This window comes from Octopus bimaculoides, chromosome 19 (genome assembly GCF_046866305.1).
Source record: "Octopus bimaculoides isolate indiv1 chromosome 19, ASM4686630v1, whole genome shotgun sequence".
NCBI classification, from domain to species: Eukaryota; Metazoa; Mollusca; class Cephalopoda; order Octopoda; family Octopodidae; genus Octopus; species Octopus bimaculoides.
In genome coordinates this window covers 34913164-34926511 of record NC_142946.1, presented here as the reverse complement: position 1 = coordinate 34926511, position 13348 = coordinate 34913164, and the positions used below count along the sequence as shown (strand labels likewise).

Sequence of the window (13348 nt, the reverse complement as noted above, 5' to 3'; positions counted from 1 at the left end):
GCTACCTACAGGAATCAAGTTTGTACCATAAGATGAATAAGGTGGTACTCCACCATGACCGAAGTCCTACGACTGAAACCGTTAAAAGAATAGCAGCATGATCAGCCAAAATACTAAGATAATTCACAGCGTCAACATTGTCATGTAGAACAACTAAAGAACCAATAAAATTTCGCTACATGGTTGCCCAAATCATCAAAGAGCCACCTCCAAGCGTCACAGTAGGAGCCAAAGTGTCAGGGTTGAAGACTTCTTTCGGATGTCTTCACACATAAACTTGCCCTGGAGAGGTGAAAATGGATGAAGGATGATTTAGTAGAGATGACATTGTTCAATTGACCTATTGTCCATGGACCACTTCTGATAGTCAAGATACCATTATTCCCCTTATTGAGGTTTAGTAATTGCAGTCCTCCCATGGTATCGAGTTTTATTTACCTCAGTTTTGCAATGGCGATATGATTTCAGGGACCGTATCTTCGAAACATTAACCCTTTAGCTTTTAAATATCCGGGACAAATATTCTACGTGGTTTATGTTAGAACTGACCAGGTCTGGTCTCTCACACATACCCTAGAATGTCAATTTTAAGCATAAACAATTACATCCTCCAAATCACAAGACTACAAAATTATGCAGGGTAAATTCAAAACAATGTGAATAAATAAACATTACATTTGACAGAGAAATCTGATCGCTTAGGATTAACTCTTTAGCGTTCAGATTCAGCAGCTTTGGTCATTGAAAATCCAGTCAACTGTGCTCCAAAACCTTGTGTTTTGGAATTCAGACGTCATGCATTTCAACTTATTTAAATACTAACTTAAAAGCCGCACTCCGAGCTGACTTTTAAGCAGCCTCCTGTGGAGGGTTAATAGGGCCTGCAGCCAAAAACTGAAGACTGTGTCCATAATGATTATATGTCCGTGCTGTTTGATCAGAGATTAAGGACGTATGAGAATTCTGTAATGCAATCATTCTATAGTTCAAGCCTCAAGTTGAATTCCAGTTGTTGGCCAATTTATTTCAAAGTTCTTATCTCGACGTAAAATTAACAGAGCGAATGTCATTTATCTCCCCTTTTATCTCTGACGTTATCTGACAAACGCCAACCAAGATGGTATGAGTCAGCCAAGATTTGCCTGTTAGAAGTAGCGACCCAAATGCTTTTAAATCATATCACAATTTTGAATGTTCAAGAACGAAATGAAGAGCCGATTTTCAATCCGGGATCATCTTGATTCCAAAAAAGCTTAATACGTCTATGTAGAGCAAATGTAGACTGAGATACAGGCGTCCCAGGCAGACAGAATTTCGCTTTTATTATGATAGACAGATATCTACAAAAAAGAGAAAAAGAAAACTAGAGTTAATTTATGAAGCACAAGACATACTTAATTACACATAAATGCATATAGTATGGGTCAAACGTAACGCACCAAAACATGACATTTAATTTATATTACGTAATTATTATTACTGTCTATTTTGTCCATTATGTACAAATACATGTTTATACATCACTATTTTATTTATGTTATTCAGTTTTGGATAAATTGATGCATGTCTGACAATTCCGGAGCGCACTGAACTTATTTTGTGCGTGACTTTTGGCCCATCCAGTATGCAGGCTAGTACTGTTTTGGATGTGTCATATTGTCAATAGGAAAAAATAATTAAATGAAAAGTGATGTTTCTAATATTCTATCCACCCTCAGTCGGTGAGCTGGCAGAATCGTTAGCGCTCTGAATTAGCGCTTAGCGCTCTGAATTAGCGCTTAGCGGTAATTCGTCCGTCGTTACGTTCTGAGTTCAAATTCCACCGAGGTCGATTTTGCCTTTCGTCCTTTCGGGATCGATAAATTATGTACCAGTGAAACACTGGAGTCGTTGAAATCAACTAGTCTCTTCCTGCAAGATTTCAGTCTTTCTGCCTGCAGCAGAGAAGAATATTCTATCCACCCTCTATATAATACATTGAGCATGTGAGTGTGTGTATGTCCTTATGTGTGTGTGTGTGTGTGTGTGAGAGAGAGAGAGAGAGAGAGAGAGAGAGAGAGAGAGGCAGACAGACAGAAAGACTGTATGTTCGAAGTAAGTATCCGCATGCTGGAAAGGAAGAAAATTTGAAACTGCAAAACTTCGCGAAAACATTGCACTATATATTTGCGTCGACCTCTGCAGGTGTCGACAGGTCCACATATATTTGCGTGAAAATAGATTTATTGGGCAGAACAGGGTCTATCATTAAAATTTATAGACTACGAATGCTAAAAGCCACTTGAATAAGAATTTGAAATACCGTAAGGGCAAATGGTACGAGGAATTTAACAGGTCTCAATTCTTAGCACAATGAGATAGCGTCATCATCATCATCATAGTTGTCGTCATCTTCATTGTCATCGTCTTTGTCGACGTCATCGTCTTTGTCGACGTCATCGTCATCATCATCACCATCGTCATCATCAACCACCATTGTCGTCGTCCTCGTCCTACTCTTTCACCTCCTTCTCATCACGACCATCTCTACCAGCGATGCTACTTCTGTCATCATTACTCTCAGCCACCACCTTAATCATCATCATTGTCACAACCTCCAGCACCACTATCTCCATGATCATCATCATTATCAGCACCACCACTACCACCACCACCACCACTACCCCCATCATCATTATCATGATCATCACTATCACCATCATTATCATCATCAACATTATCATTGTCACCATCATTGTTATCGCTGCTGTTGTCGAGGCGTTCATCGGTCTTCCAGTGCCTTTTAGTGGGTGCTGACACGTCATATGTCGTGCAGCGATGGTGGACAGCGGAAAGTGGACAATTTCCGCTGACTGCCACTAATTAAACATGTATGTACGGTGTGCAGACCAATGAAAGGCCGAAGTCGACAGGCATAAAATGTTGCATCTTTAGTAACGTTAGCGTGGCTAAAGCGATAAAGCGTCCCTTATAGGGATTAAACGTACATATATACATATAAATACATACATCTACATGTAGGTCTCCACGTGAATATATATATATATATATATATATATATATATATATATATATATACGTATATATACGTATATGTATATTTGTATTCATATATATATATATATATATATATATATATATATATATATATATATATATATGACAGCGTAGATTTAGATATATAAATAATGTATAATTTTGTATAAATAAATGATGCATATTCATGAGAGAGAGAAAGAGGGGAACGGACAGACAGTGGCATAGATAGACAGACAGACAGACAGACAGACAGACAGATAGATAGATAGATAGATAGATAGATAGATAGATAGATAGATAGATAGATAGATAGATAGATATATTGATTGATTGATAACGCGTGCGCGCACACACGCGCACACTCACACACACCTATGCAAATATAAATAAACATATAGATATTTATATACGCACTCACATACCCTTATATATATATATATATATAGATATATATATATATATATATATATATATACTGCATACTTACACGAATATATCCGAGTGTGTGTGTGTGTGTGTGTGTGTGTGTGTGTGTGTATGTGTGTGTGTGCATGTGAAATCAAGGGAAATATATGGCGGTGTAAGGAAATCCTTAATACCAAATTTGCGTGAAAGACTGAACTATCTCTTCCACTTGATGGTTATTAGAAAGAAATAAACGCCATTTTCTTTTGTCATCTATTCATACATCGATACGTACATGCATACAATATATGTGTATGTGCTTGTGTGTGTGTTTGTGCGTGTGTGTGAGTGTGTGTACGTATGTATGCGTATATGTGTATATCTGTAAAGTATCTCTGTATGTAAATATAATGTCTGTCTGTTCGTATCTGTGTGTGTATATGTATGTAAACTTATGTATGGATATATATATAATGTATATATTATATATGTATGTGTGTGTGTGAATATCTGTGCATACACATGTGTATGTGTATATTTATGTGTGTGCGTGTGTGTGTGTGACAATTTTGTCACTTATCTTTCCAAGATAAGTAAATGAACCAATTGGAATTGAACTTAATCAGTTCATGTCGAATAAATAATAAATTTTCTATAAATTTTCTATTGGCTTGTAAATTAATTTGTTCGTTTTGTTTGTTTTTATTTTTTTGTTTTTTGCCATTTATATCGATCCTTAGTTTTCATTAACCATATTAACAAATCAGTTAATAATTTCTCCATTGTTCACCAATTCTTGCCAACGCGCCACGACTTTGTTAATGCGTTGACGGTTGAAATCACCAAGTCTTGACTCGAAGGATTCATCGAGTCACCTTTTCAGTCAGTTCCACACGATTGTCTAACAGAGCCCCTCGCTGACTGTTGGAGAGTAGACGAGTACATTAGAACTTCCCACCTGAGCTCTTGAACAGCATTTTTACTTGGCGTGGAGAGAACATTGTCCAGTTGAAGAAGCATGGCCATGACACCAGCTGGGTCCTTTCAGCTGGATTACCTCGTTGATGAGGTACATTTGCTGAACGTAAAGTTCTGTGTTGACCGTGTTGTTGTTTTCAAACATTTTGTGGTGTGTGTTGTGGGGTAAACTCAAGGGAAATAAATGATAGTGTAAGGAAACCCGTAATACCAAATTTGCGTGCATGACTGAACTTTCTCCTTCATTTTCTTAATTCCATCGAACTCAGATCAGTGTCTTGCATAGATGCAGCTCCGTCTCAACTCGCTTAATCGTTCGTTCTCAGCCATTCTTTCCTCTGTTTCGTCTTCACGTAAAAACATTATTGTTTCATCATCAGTCACGATGCGCTAAAGAAATCTCTGTGTCCACGAGTAGCGTGATGTCGAACGAGAAAACTGATGATGATAGAGAAGCCTTGGAGTTTATATATTTTTTTTTAAATTCAGAGCGTATAATTCCCATGCACCGAGGTGTTTTGGACATTATTCGTCGAGTGAAGGTGATGGGTGACAGTATCACGAGAACGTTCACATCTACTGGACCGTTTTCTAATTGGTATTGGCACGGATAAGCTAGTTCAATCTATTCTCATTGAACTGAACAAATCGGCCGGAATGCGAAGTGATTGTGACGTCGAATTTTCCCTCCTTGAAGCGTAAAAAATATTTGTGTGCAGTTCTTTCAGTAATAGCTCTTTCACTGCATTCAACACAAATGTCTCGAGCGGCTTTGACAGCACTGGAACCTTGATTGAAAGAGAAGTAGGCGTCGAAAATACTCATTGTTTTTCTACCTGGCATTCCGTCGTCATATGCCTGAAAAGAAGTAGAATTTATCTAAGTAGGGAAAGAAAAGAACTTTAAAAAAGGCACCATTAAACGCTACGATACAAATATATTTCGTGTTAATTCAAGTAACATTGGAAAGAAACGAACAAATGTATCTGACAACGTAATATTAGGGTCGTACAAAGTAACCAGTCTAAGGCCGCAGATTGGCAGAAGAAGTAAAGTGTCAGCCTTGCATTCATTAACAGGATCGACGGTAGCAACACTGAGACCAAGTTATGTCAGACTTTGCATGTTCCTTGGACAGTTGCAGCAACATAAGGCTAAGAGACAACTTGATTTCTTTACGTTATTTACATTCGACGGATATTTGTCCTCATCTTGTTTGTTGTTAACACAATGTTTCGGCTGATATATCCTCCAGCCTTTATCAGGTATCTTGGGGAAATTTCGAACCTGGGTTCTCATTCCTAAGACACCTGATGAAAGCTGGAGGGTACATCAGCCGAAACGTTGTGTTAACAACAAACAAAATGAGGACAAATATCCGTTAAATGTAAATAACGTAAATAATGTACATAATTTCTCGTCTCTTAAATATAGAACCGAACTTGATTTCTATAAAAAAAATATAAAATATTGAAATATTGATCAGGCCTGCGCTCTGGATAGAAACTTTCGAAGTAAAATCCTTTCTCGTTTTCTCACTCGAGGTCTGTGGAAGGCATCATAACTGCCTTCGGTCGATAGAATTTGTCAGTAAAGAGATGTACAAAAATATCGACAGGTCTCGTTACGTTTGAGAAACTGACCATCTTTCATATCAACTCCATGTGACCGACTATCTCTGATTTAATAGCAGAAACTTGTTCCTGTCTCTGTAGGATACCAAACAATCCCGATGATACGGTTAGCCGATGAAACTAATTTGTAGGGAGTGGGTTATTTGTTGAATTTTTACTACGGATGTCTCTATGTTGTAAATGACTTTATTTTATATTAAGTCTAGGTTATTTATAAACATTAGGGAACAACAAATCCATTGATAATCGTTCTGAGCTAATACTTTATCGACCAGAAAGGTTGAAAAGTAAACTTGATCGCAACGAGGATTTGAACTCTTAGAGTATCCAGTCGAAACAGACACCCCAAGATATACCTCTCTCAACTCTAACGACTCTAACAATCTACCACTTAACATAATTGAGTGACATGGAATACTTGTTCATCTGGTTAGCAACTGACATTTAAAATCTTAATTTGACAAAACATATCAGAGTATTTGAACATGAAACTAAGCGTCCTACTTCCTTCGTGGCTCCTTTCTACTTAAGGGATCAATCCACTCGTAGAACTAATTGGGCGATTGGCCAACATGAACTTATTTCCTTATTTCTTTGATAATCGCGTTTAAATCATTCTACTAAAAAAGGTCTTTTCTTCGGCGATGTGGTCGTTGTTTTTGCAATTCTTTTTGTTGTTATTATCATTGTTATTGTCATTTTCACGGTGTCATTGTGACCTTATTGGTATAACTGCAGTTGTTACTGTTGTAAACCTTTTTAAAAATAGTAAAATTCTTACAGAGCTGATTAGAAAACAGTGAAACCTTTAAGTTTCTCGGAAGAGGCCCTTATTTCAATCGAAAACTCTAGGCAAAATTCTGTGGTCATATTTACCTATGTTGGTAATCAGATTATTGCTGCTTAACCCAAGTCTGCTTTGAGATGACATGCTTATTGTCAATACTATTCCAACAATAATCGTCCTATCTTTTCTTCTAGATACTGACCTTCCTTACTTTTCTTTGATTTGGAAGGTTCGTATGCATCAAAAACGTATCTTTCCCTTACTGCAGCAGAGCATCAAGACTTGGGCTGGCTACACGAGATACAGTATATTTCTGAACTTATTTCTCACAAACTGTTGTTGCTGAGGTTTAGTTCCTTATTACATAAACAGGCCTATGCGTAAAGTCGATCCCAAAGTGACTGTCCATCATTGTCAAGAATATGAATGGCTATATTATGTCCTGTAAGCTTTTCACATTTAACTCAAGAGGGAGTAGATCTGAGGAGATTTAGCTCTTATGTCTAACATGTTGAACCTTCATGTAGAGGTCCATGTGAACGTGTGCTTAAACACTCACTGGATTCAGTTCTAATATGATGTGCACAAATTCTGTTAACTTGAAACCGATTCAAACATATCTACACAAAATATCGTTTTGCATGCAAGATAACAGCAGCCTTTTTATCATATGCCTCACACCCCAAAACTGTCATCTCACCATCTCCCTTCTACATTACCGTAAATTCTATACAGTGCCTGGTTCTACACCATATCTCTCTTTTGTTTTATTTTGCTGCTGTCATGGGCCATACTGCACTGCAATCATTATTCGCCTTTTCTCTAAGACGACATACCGCGCTGAACATTCGTACTTCGTCCTCTCAACAAGAGAAATTTGCGCACGCATACAGACGTAGACATGCGTGTGCACACGCACGCACACACACACACACACACAGATATACATATATATATATATATATACATACACATATATATATATATATATGTATATACTTACATACACACACACTCACATATACATACATATGTATGTATATATATATATATATATATATATATATAAAGGGCTCTCAGTGATAAAAATCAATGAGGTTTTTCTATTATCTCAACACTTTTAATTGAATTTTCTTTCTCATTTCAATTCATTTAAGTTTATATAAGATTTTTTAAAATTAAATTCCAATGTTATTTCGCTTTTACTTTATTATTCTCCCTTCATATATATATATATATATATATATATATATATATATATATATATATATATATATATATATATATATATATATATATATATATATATATATATATATATATATATATATATATATATATATATATATATATATATATATGTATGTATGTATATATATGCAATTGAATCCGATCATGACTTGAAACAGGATATAGTAATTTGAAACAAAGAACGCCTTGTTCATTCTGTGATAAATGTTTTCAAAGACACCTGCAGTGAGGTCGATATAGACTTTTCAATTTTCACCTCGAAGACTCACTGACGCGACACTTTCACGAACTACCATTATCGTCATCGCTGTCATCATTACCACCACCGTCGTCGTCGTCGTCGTCGTCGTCGTCGTCGTCGTCGTCGTCGTCGTCGTCGTCGTCGTCGTCATCGTCGTTGTCGTCATCATCATATTTAAATAACCATTATCATCATCACTATGAATATCATCATCGACATTATCATCATAATCATCAGCATCATCACCAGTTCCATCACCATGATGATGATGATGATGATGATCATCATCATCATCATCATCATCATCAACAACAACACCAACAACATCAATATCTGCCTCTCCATCAGCATCATCTTTGTCATCTGGATAATTATCAGTCATTAGACTCATTAGACGCTCATTTTCATAATTATTTAAACGTCATTATCATCACCCCCATTCATCACTACTACCACCATCATCATCATCGTCATCGTCATCACCACCATCATCTTCATCATCATCATCATCGGCATCATCATCATCATCATCATCACCATCGTCGTCGTCGTCGGTCGTCAGCATCATCATCATTATCATCATCGAGCCTTATTTTTTTTGTGTTTTGTTTTTTTTTTGTAATTTATTTTTTAAAATCAATGACGTGAAAAGAAATGAACGAAAAATTGGAATGGATTAAAGCAGTTTTCTGTCATGATCTTTATGAAATATTGATATCTGATATTGGTATGATACCAAATATGTGTAGAGTATGGAGTAGGAGGGATAGTCGCCGATTGTTTTGCCCCTCATGTTATGATTGACACTTATGGTATACATACAAGTTAAAGATAAATTATGGCCACCACAACATTCAGATTCCTGATGTTCCAAGAAAAAAAAGATTACATAGAAAGCTATCTAATCCGGTAATCTATTGTTCCTATCTACTCTGTTGCTGTGGCCTGTGTGAGCACATTCAATTTGATAGAAAGAGCTGCCAAATATCCCTCAATACACGCTCTGCTGCTTAGAAATAATAGCATAATTTCCCTCAAACTACATCCGGTTGTCTAGAAATAGCAGCTCAATCCCTCAAGCCACATCTTACTGTTGAGAGCTTAATCTCTCTCAAATCACACCCTATTGTTCACAAACAGTAGCCGAATTTCCCTTAAATCTTACCCTACTGTCTAGAAATAGCAGCTCAAATTCCTTCAAAGGACGCCCTACTATTTAGAATAGCAGTGAAAACTACTTCAAACCACATTCTGCAGGTTTGTAGAAGGCTTCATTAAGTAACATAGTCCTAGATACATTATTACAGAAGAAAAAAAACAATTTGGTCATAAGTGGAATGTTCTTTGAGAATAGGCTTGTCTGCTCTCTTACAACTGATGTGTGATTAAACAATAACTACGACAACTTTATTGCCTTTACAAACTGTGGATACAAATATGATGTTTCTAACTGAAAAAAAAAAATCAAAAATTGAAAGGAAGACAGAATTGTGACCTTCAATACATGTCCAGTATTATATTGATTTCAAATTTTGGCTCAAGGCCAGCAATTTCGGGAAGGGGCTAAGTCGATTGCATTGACCCCCAGTACTCAACTGGTACTTATTTTTATCGACCCCGAAAGGGATGAAAGGTAAAGTCGACCTCGGCGGAATTCAAACTTGGAACGCGAAGTCAGACGAAATGCCGCAAAGAATTTCGCCCGGCGTGCTAACGATTCTGACAGCTCGCCGCCTTAAATGACCGGTACTGTATTACTAGACAAATGACAAATTCCTCGCTCGAACAAAATTTGAACATATAAGATATAAGGAAAGCTAAAAAAAACGAGAGAAAAAGAAAAAAAATAATAATCCAGTGCCCTCCTTTTCCGCCACCTTCCTTTGTCGGTGAAAGAAACTATTAAAGGCTATGCATAGTTACATTTAATAGACAAGAAAGTGATACAACTTCATACTTTCAAAGTATCTCTTCTTCCTCTACCTCTACCACCAACACCAACACCACCACCACCAACACCACCACAATTACTACTACCACTACTACTACTACTACTACTACTACTACTACTACTACTACTAACAACTTTTCAGGGAGCTCCATCACGCTCACTCAACCCACTAAAATGTGTCGCCAATTTCCTTCAACCCGTACCCACATGGATATGTCTGTGTGTGAAGAACTTGATTCCCCTGGTTGTATCAATGTCGTTTTGAAATGTTAATATGTATAGGGGTGGGTTTACCAAAAATAACCCTTACAACGGGGACATTATTAGTGAAGTGCTGCTAGGACTAAAAAAAGAACCTCCTTGCCGGCTCCTTTCTTTCTCTATACATTTCTTTCTGGCAACATCTGCGCTGATAGAAACGTCCCCCCACTTTATACATTTTCGTCCATACAAGAGTATTGTAATAATAACCACTGCAAATCCGTAGCTTAGGACTTGTCTAGATGTTGTCGCATCACAAGCCTCTTTGGCACAATCTCTTCGAGGCAGCACATTCTGGCATCTTATAAAGTAAAGACATATTGGATAAGAAAATGATCATGACTGGAATACCTTTCAGAATAGATCAGCTCAATCAAGGCCATATTAATGAAAGCCCACATTGGATGAGAAAGTTTAAGACACATTATCTGACTTATAAACGGAATGTGCAAGGCTGGGAGATCAAGAATTTTGATTATAGTTTTGTTGGATCAGGACTGATTAGCAACAATAACATCACAAACACCATTCTAAGTAAACAAAGAAGGGCCTTCTACAGAATAGCATCCTAATCCCACTTTATCTTCTTACAAATAGCAATGGCACATTGAAAATTGTAAACTTAGATAAGCTATATCCGAAAAAATATGTGAAGGACACAGAATATCTTTGATCAAATGTCTACTGGATTGACCGTGGCCAGAGGTTAACAAGAAAGCAACAAAGTAGCATTTTTATAATGTATTACATTACATTGAGTCATAAATGATGGCTGAAACTGGAGCATCATTCATGATAGGTCAGTTCGATCAAGAATGACCTAAGGTTAGCAACAACATAGAGCAACAATAACAAGAGGAAATGCATTGGATGATGATGTCCTAAAACGACTTTTGCTCCTCCAATCTGGTTGGGCTAATTTCCTCTCCTTTCACACAATTTCTACCCATTCGTCTCTCATCCTCTCATCATGTTTATTGTGTCCAACCCCACCAGACTCCTCACTGATTACTATGCCCAGTCTTTTCTTCCAAGAACGTAGATCTTCTGGAGTTTTCTTCCGACTCATGCCTTTCCCCGAAAGTGTTGACTTACAAAAGTTCAAAATGAACACTGGTGTCATCAAACTCACTGATCTTGAAGGGTCTTTGAAGACCCTCATAGACACTGCCCCTTCCTACTGACCCTGGAAGTAAAAGAGAAAAATATATAGATGGTTTCTGAAGAAAATAGATACGTGATAGTCACGACCGGAACACATTTTATCATCGGTCTAGTCTAGGGATTCTCAACCAGGGCCCATATAGGCTTTTATTGTTAAAATTTATGTGCAATAAATTGCTTCTCCTTCTACAATGCTCAAAATATTTTGACAATTTTTTTAAATACAATTCCTAATATTTAATTATAAAAATAAAGTAGGGTGTTTTAAACAACGAATGTCCATGGGGGTCCTGTGGACTCAAATATGGATCAAAGGGGTCCAAAGGTAAAAACAATGGTTGAGAACTTCTGGTCTAATCAATGAATGTTGTACTGAAAATTAAACGGTGACGGCACCAACAGTAACAGCAACAACAACAGAAAAGAACATAACAGAACCAACAGCAGCAGCTGCAGCAAATGCAGAAACGGCAGCATCGTCGGCACCTCCACCAACAACAGCAACAATAACAGAGCTCCCACTAACAGCGGCAAAAACCGTAACAGCAACACGAACAGTATCATCATCATCCTCAACAAGAATTATAGCAACAACAACAAGAACAACAATGACAAGGTGAACAGCAAAAAAAAAAAACAACAACAACAGCAACATTAAAATAAACAGCAAAAACAACAAAAATGGCAACAACTTCTGGAACAACAACAGAAACAATTCCAAAAAACAGAAGTAAATATTTCTATGAAATAAGCTCAAATAAAATAGATTTAAAAACTATTTCTTACCATAAGAAGTTTAACAACAACAAAAAATACCCATATAAAAAGACAATAAAAATACCCTGAAATGTTAAAACAAAACGTAAAAGAAACAAACAAACATACACACACACACACATTCACAAGTAAATAATTGATAAAATATACAAATATGAAGAGGAATTAATTAGGTTTTCATTAATATCAGTTAAAATAAGATTTCGTGCATAATTTAAAAGATAGAAAAACACGACAGTTTTAAATTCAATGTTCCATTTTGTAAACTGTTTATTTATTAATTAGGTTTCGTTCAGTATGTAGGTATTCGCGCGTCAGTGTGTGTGGGTTGTGTTGTGTCAGCATTGTGTGTATGTGTGTGTTTCTATGCTTGTTTATCTGCGTGTATATATATATGTCTGTATGCATGAATATATGTGTAAATAGATGTAAATATATACATATATGTATTTGTATGTGTGTGTGTGTGTGTATACACAAACGTATGTAGATATGTATATGTAAGAATCTACATCATATATATATATATATATATATATATATATATATATATATATATATATATATATATATATATATATATATATATACGTATATATATTATATATACATATATACATACATGTGTGTATATATATATATATATATATTGAAATACACACCATATATAAATATATATGTATATATATATATATATATATATATATATATATATATATATATATATATATATGCATATGTATATCTATCTCTGTGTGTATATATGTGTATATATCCACTCACACACTCATACACACATATGAATATATGTATATACGTATATCAAAACTAACACACACATACACATACGCAATGTTATG

At 36.0% G+C, this 13348-nt stretch overlaps 1 long non-coding RNA gene across 1 annotated transcript; it reads right to left on the bottom strand.

Annotated features, from left to right (window-relative positions):
- Positions 1 to 998: 998 nt before the first annotated feature.
- On the bottom strand, positions 999 to 2515 carry LOC106877585 (uncharacterized). Its single transcript, XR_001410395.3, has 2 exons — positions 2303 to 2515; positions 999 to 1340 (listed from the first exon to the last, which is right to left on the bottom strand). It is a non-coding gene; the product is annotated as an uncharacterized LOC106877585 (long non-coding RNA).
- Between the last annotated feature and the right edge of the window lie 10833 nt (positions 2516 to 13348).